General features: G+C 65.0%; 1 long non-coding RNA gene across 1 annotated transcript; it reads right to left on the bottom strand.

Annotated features, from left to right (window-relative positions):
* Positions 1-374: 374 nt before the first annotated feature.
* LOC149523311 (uncharacterized) lies at positions 375-1,361 on the bottom strand. Its single transcript, XR_016347070.1, has 3 exons — positions 1,250-1,361; positions 849-1,001; positions 375-490 (listed from the first exon to the last, which is right to left on the bottom strand). It is a non-coding gene; the product is annotated as an uncharacterized LOC149523311 (long non-coding RNA).
* Positions 1,362-6,753: the final 5,392 nt, after the last annotated feature.

Genomic DNA, 6,753 nt, shown 5'->3' with positions numbered 1-6,753 from the left:
CCTCCCTGACCCTGCACCCCCCGACAGCCCTCCCACAGGCCAGACTCCTCTCTGGCACCCGCACCCCCTCCCCCAAACCTTCTGCTCCCCCTTCACCCAGGTCACAGCTCCCTCCCTGACCCTGCACCCCTCTAGAGCCCCTCCCCCAGGCCAGAGTCCTCTCCTGCGCCCATACCCCCTCCTGGACCCTGCACCCCTATCCACCGCCCCAGATCATACCCCCCCCCCTGCACCCAGGCTCCACCCCTAAGCTCCCTTCTGCACCCAACCGCCCCGTCCCAGACCCCAAAGCCCTCGGTAGAAATGTGGCCCTTGATCAGTTGCCAAAATGGCCCCCCCATTACAAATTATTGACCAAGCCTGATCCAAATGTTTTTTGAAACATTGTTTAATGAGAATGTAAATACAATTCAATACAATTGGGAGGGTTGGGGGGAGGGGGACGCAGCTGCTGGCTCCTCAGCTCTTGCTGCTCTCACTGGGTGTCTTCCTGCTGCAAGGGAAGCAGAATCCGTCACATTCATCCCTGGGGACTCAGGGGAACTGGCCCCCCAGCATTTCCACCCTCCTCCCCCTGCTCTCTGGTCACCCCCCGTCAGGCCCGCAGGGTGAGCTCCTGACCCCCCCCCCCCCCGAGCTCCTGACACCTCGGCCCCTCCCGCCTCCTAGGACAGTTTCTGTGTTCAGAGCCTCCCCCACCCCTAGGGACGCTCGCAGGGGGAGGAGGGATTCTGCCAGCAGGGACGTGGGGTGGGGGCAGCCTGAGGAAAGGGGCGGGGGACTCCCTGAGGGGATGGGAAGGAGACCCTGGCCCTGCCCCACTCTCCTGATCTGCTCCGGCTGCTCACCATGTATTCCAGGAGCTGATGGGCCTGCCCATGCAGGGCGTGGGCCAGGACCAGCCCGGCCTGGCTGGGGCGCCGCAGGGGGGAGCGGGCAGCGAGCAGAGCCTTGTCCAAAAAGCAATTCTCCTGCTCTGCTGTGAAGAGCTGCCCAAAGACCTGGAATCAAGAGCACAGGAGGTTTCAGCTGACGGCCCAGAGCCCGGCCCCAACTCCTGGGGCTAAAACAGCTTCCTCCTCCCCCAAACTCCCTTCCAGACCCTGCACCCAGACGCTCTCCTCACCCGGCACCCCAACCCCTGCCCCAGGTCACAGCTTCCTCCTGCCCCCAAGACCCTCCTACCCCCACGAGGGCCCCAGCCAGCCCCACCCCCGAGCCCTGCCCTGCCCTGGCAGCGCGTCCTTACCTCTCCCACCCTCACGCTGTTGCTGTGAGCCAGGACCCATCTTTCTTTGTAGTAGTGTCTGCACCACAGGTCCTCTGCCTGGTGGATGTTGAGGCCTGCAAGAGACACAACAGGGTCATTCTGCTGGCAGGTCTGAGCCCTTCCCCTCCCACGGGTCCCTGCAGGCATCCCTGGGCAAATGGAGGGGCACAGGGGGCAGAAGGGGAACACAGAGGGACGCATCCCCCCTTGGGCCAGTCTGGGGGAAAAGGGCTGGGTCCCCTCCCCCCGCCGCCGGCACCCTCAGGGTGTCCCTGGGGCCCAGGTCCCGGCTGGGTTCCTTACCCCTGTGGTGCAGGAGGAGTTGATACAGGCTGTGCACCCCCTCCCGGGCCAGCCGGCTGACGTCTTCGGATGGGTCCGAAATAAAAAGGCCCAGCTGGGCCACGTGGTGACCCATCCTCGGCCAGTCGGCGGAGTTCTGAGGGGAGAGAAGAGGGGGGGTCCCTCAGCATCCTGGGGCTGCACGTCCCATGCAAACGGCCGCCGAGGCGGGTCTGAGCTCGGGGGACGGACAGAGACACCTCCCGGGGCGGGGCGGGGCGGGGCCGGCCTTGCGAGGAGACAACCCTGAGCAATGGCCCCGACTGAAGGGTCACTCCGGGGGTGGAACAAGGGGATCCACTGACGGCCACTCCCCAGTCCCCAGGCCCAGTCCCTCAAGAGCCCCCCTGAAGGGCCCAGGGTCGCCCCTCCCCGGGGAAAGGAGAACGCGGCCCATTCCCGGCCCATTCCCGGCCCTGCCTCTGCCTCCCGGGGATGCTCCCAGCCCCGCGCCCTGCAGCCCCAGACCCCCCGGCTCCGAGGTCACTTACGTCAAACCCCGGGAGGGTGGTGGCGACTCCCAGCAGGGCCGTGGTGCTGCCAAGGGCCCTGGCTCGCTCCTGGGGCAGGCGGGACTCCAGCCACGGGCTCAGGTGCTGGGGGGGAAAGAGGCAGGTCAGGACCCGTAGGGAGGTGCCGGTTCTGGGCAGAGCCTGGGGCTCCTCTCGGACTGTGCCCCCCCCAGCCACTGACACTGCTCCTCTCTCGGCCCCCCCCCGAGGAAGCAGGGACAATGGCCCCGTCCCCCCCACGGGGCTCACCTCCATTATGAGCTGCAGCCGGGCGGTGTCTGGGGACTCGGCGAGGAGGCTCGCCAGTAGGGCCTGGAGGTCGTAGGGAAGGGCCCGGATGAACTGCTGCAAGACAAGGGGGAGCCCTGGGTCAGAGGGGGGTTGGGGGATCCAGGCCACCCGCTGGCTCCGGGGTGCAGCCTAGAGCAGGGTCTGAGCCGCCTCGCAGAGCAGGGAGGAGCCCAGGCTGGGCATGGAAGGGACGGGCCCCCCGGGAGAGCAACGGGAACCCTGGAGGGAAGGATCCAAACCTGCAGCTTCTTCCCGCCCTCTGCCCCCCCCCCCTCTCTCTGGAGCTCCAGCCCAGCCCGGGAGCAGGGCCCGGAGGGACGTAGCTGAGTGTGGATGGGCTCCTGCTGCCAGTCCCCAGACACAGTCTGTCCCACGGCCGCCGTCAGCAGGGGGCTCAGGAGCTGGGCCCGCAGGGGAGGCTGCAAGGTGCTGGCAGGAGAGAGGGGCAGAGACTGTTAATTCAGCAGCAGGAGACAGAGACTTTCCCACTCCCTGGCCAGGGGATCTGCTCTGGGGGGAGTCGGCAGGGCGGGGGGGGTCGGTACCTGAGGCTGCAGGCGGCGTTGAGGCAGTCGGCCAAGACCAGCGGGGGGGCGAGTCCTCCATGATCTCCTGTGTGACCCAAGGAGACAAAGGGGCGTGATTCTGGGGCCCCCAAGAGACGCTCACGCGGCCAGCGCCCCCACCCAGCAGGATCCAACCCCACTGCCTCCCGCTGCCCTGTAGCCCCCCTGCCCGACACAGGGCCCCTCCCAGCACCCCCCTCCCAAACCGGGACCAGCTCAATCCTTGTCCCCAGGCCGTCTCCTGCCCCTCCCTGCCCTGGTGACCAGCCTCTGAACCTCCTCATCCCTGCTCCCCAGGCGCATCCCCAGCATCCCGCTCGGCTCCCTTCCAGCCCCCCATGGCCCGGGGAGACCCCTCCCTGTCCCGAATCCCCCTTCCTGTCCGGCACCCCAGACCTGCCCCATTTCTGTGTCCCTCCCTCCTCCAGCATCCCCACCCACCCTCCCCATGTCCACCTCCAGCCCTCCTGGCTCCACCCATCCCGTTTCCAGCACCCCCACCCGCCGCCATGGCCCAGGCAGACCCCCGTCCACCCCACGTATCCCCTTCCCTCCTCCCGGCTGCCGCGACTCGCTTACAACGATCCTGGCCATCATGGTGTCCTTGCAGCAGCGCGGCGCCAGGGTGTCCTCGCCCCTTTGGAGGGCGGCGAGGCAGGCGAGGGGGATGGCCAAGAGGAACCGCTGCAGGGCGGCTGGGCTCTGCACCCCAGAGAGAGTCTGTGAGCCTGGGGCCTGCCTGCCCCCCACGGACAGCTGCAGGGCTCAGGTCTCCCAGGAGTGGAGGTGGGAGCTGCTGGTTGTCCAAGCACCCACACTCCCCCCCCAACTGCTGCCTCAGGCTTGTGGGGGCCCAGCTGGTGCATGACAAGAGCCCCCAGCTTGGGGGGTCCAGGTCATGCAGGAGAAGGGGCCCCAGGGGGATCCCCAGGGACAAGCCCCTCCCGGAGGGGGGGGGGACGTGCTGGGAAGGGGCCGGACAATCTCGGGTCCCCCCCATGTGGAGAAGGTTTCTACCGTGTCCCGGGTGTGGAGCTGCTCTTCGATGTCATAGATGGCCCCTTCCTCCACCCGGGAGTTCACCCGCTCCTGGCAGAGCTCCGCCGAGGCGCAGGGGGGCTCTGTGCGGGAGGGAAGGGACCAGGGTGACTCCAGCGGCCAGCAGGGGTCACGCGCCCCCATGTCAGGGACCCAGGGCAGGTTGGGCCCCACACGCCCCTCGCAGGGACCCATCCCCCTTCCACCCTCACATCTGCCAACGCCCTCAGCAGAGCCCCCACCAGGAACAAGAGAGCCAAGCAGCCCCCGCCCCCATCCATTGCCCAGGGTGCGGGGCAGACACTGGGGCTGCCCCTCCCCCCCCCGGGTACTGGGTGAGCCCCTGGGCCCAGCGTGTTCACGGCCCCTCACCTGGGTCTGAGCGGCTGCGCGAGGTGGCCCGGCTGCAGCTGGAGGCCCAGGCGCTGCTGCTGACGGACCTGGACCCACAGCTGCAGGGGCTGGTGCGGGGAGCGACGGGCTGGGGGCTCCCGGAGACTGGCAGGTCCCCGGGGGCCGGGCAGGGCGATGCCCCCTGGTGGTAATGGGGGCTGGGCTCCCGGGGCAGGTGTTTCTCTCCACAGAGGAGGCCCCGGAGCCACCCTACCCGGCTCCCCCGCTGGGCTGGGTCCCGCCTGCCCAGCCACCTCTGGAGCCAGGTCCGGGGGGGCCTGGCCGGTGGGCGAGTCGCCCCGAGCTGGTGGGATCCAGCTTCCCCGCCCGCGGGGACGGAGAAGCTGCTCCCCACCGGCCCTGGGGCCATCTTCAGGGCTTTCTTGAACCACAGCCGAAAACGTTTGGCCATGCTGCAAATGAGGGGAGCAAAGGGGAGCTTGGGGCGCAGCCTGCAGAGCGAAATCCAGGGGTTCCAGCTCCCCAGAGCGACTGCCCCCAGCCCCCAAATGGCCCCTTGCTTATCGGTTCGGTCTTGCACAGGCACTGCAAGGACCTGAGGGTATGTCTACACTACCCCGCTAGTTCGAACTAGGAGGGTAATGTAGGCATACCGCACTTGCAAATGAAGCCCGGGATTTGAATTTCCCGGGCTTCATTTGCATAAGCGGGGAGCCGCCATTTTTAAAACCCCCCTCGTTCGAACCCCGTGCAGCGCGGCTACACGGGGCACGAACTAGGTAGTTCGAACTAGGCTTCCTAGTTCAAACTACCGTTACTCCTCATTCCACGAGTCTCCTGCCCATCAACAGCCCCTTCTTGGCCAATCAGGGGAGAATCTAAGGTGTGGGGGGTGGAGCGTTCTCCCCAAAGACACCGGCATAGACTTGTTCCAGCCCCACCTCCCCAGTCCCCACAATGGGGGCTGCATCCCCCGCCCCACGGCTCCTGCAAACCACCCCCCGTCCTTCAGCTAGTCTGTTGGGTCCCAAGCTGGGGGAGGCAGCAAGGGAAGGTCACAGAGGAGGCAAGAACAGAGCAGAAATGTGGGGGGATGGAGGAAAAGGGAAACCAACCAGGCGAAAGCCCCAGTGGCGCTAAGGACGCAGCCCAGGTGAGGAATCACCTTCTGGCCCTTGACCGAGGGCTGGGCCTGCCTGGAACCCAGCCGGCCCCGGGCGGGATCCAACCCCTGGGGGCTCTTACCTTCGTCACAAAGGTGTCGGGATGTGGAACTCACAGAACGCGAAGGAACCGTGAGGAGGAGACGCACCAGAGCTAAAGCAACCGGGGGTCTCCAAAGTCCCCTGGGCCCGCCCCCCGCTTTTATCAGCCTGAGATGTGGGTCCCTCTGTGAGGTCACCACCTCCCCACCTGCCCTTTGCCTTATATGCTGAGGGCTGCCCAAAGCCCCTGTGAGGTCACCGCCCCCCCCCCACCCTGCCAGGCAAATGTCCTGCCTCTGGCCACCCCCCTGGGAAGTTTGAGCCATTACTAGGGGTCCCTCCCCCTCCCTCATAGGCTGCTCCCTGCCCTACCCTGCAGGCTTCTTGCACGAGAGCTGTTTCACGCCGGAGTTCTTGCGCAAAAGGTCTCGTGCAAGAGTGCCTCCACCCTGCCATGGGCTTTTGCACAAGAGCGTCCATGGCAGTGTGAACGCTCTCTTGTGCAAGAAAGCTCTGATGGTCATTTTAGCCATAAAAGTGTCTTGCTCAAGAAGCCCCTGGTGCCCGTCCACGCTGCCTTCTTGTACAACGGCTCTTGCACAAAGGGGGCTTAGTCATCGTCGGGAGAGGAATAACTCCTGTGCAAGGAGCCCTGTTCTCTGATGCTTTACTGCAAATTTACTTCTGCAAGAACACACGTAGAGTGTAGACGCGCAACAAGTTTTTTCGCAAGAACACACAAAAACAAGCCATGTGGATGTTTTCTTTTTAGGCAAAAGCCCCTTTTTGCACAAGATCGGTCGGCCTTTTTGCAGAAATAGGGATCTTGTGGGAAAAGGGGGTTTTTTGCACAAAAAGTAAACATCCACATGGCTTGGTTTTGCGCACAAACCCCGAGCACAAAAATGGATCGGCAGAAAATATGCAAATGACATTGCGTGTCATAGAGTCCCTCGTTAGCATATTTGTTGCCAAAAAAACTCGTTGTGTAGACGTAGCCTAGGAGAGAAGCGATCTCAGACACAAAGCCCTTCAGTAAGAGGGCATAGCCCTGGGGCGTGGTAGGAGACGTACGGCAGACATGGGAGGTCACTCTCCTAGCTATTTGGCACGGAGGAGGCCTCAGCTGGAGCACTGTGTCCAGATCTCAGGGCCATGCTTTAGGAGAGAGAGTC

Source organism: Pelodiscus sinensis, chromosome 18 (assembly GCF_052426305.1).
Source record: "Pelodiscus sinensis isolate ZL-2025 chromosome 18, ASM5242630v1, whole genome shotgun sequence".
Lineage (NCBI taxonomy): Eukaryota > Metazoa > Chordata > Testudines > Trionychidae > Pelodiscus > Pelodiscus sinensis.
The sequence above is the reverse complement of the archived record's forward strand: the minus strand, read 5'-3'. Positions and strand labels throughout refer to the sequence as shown.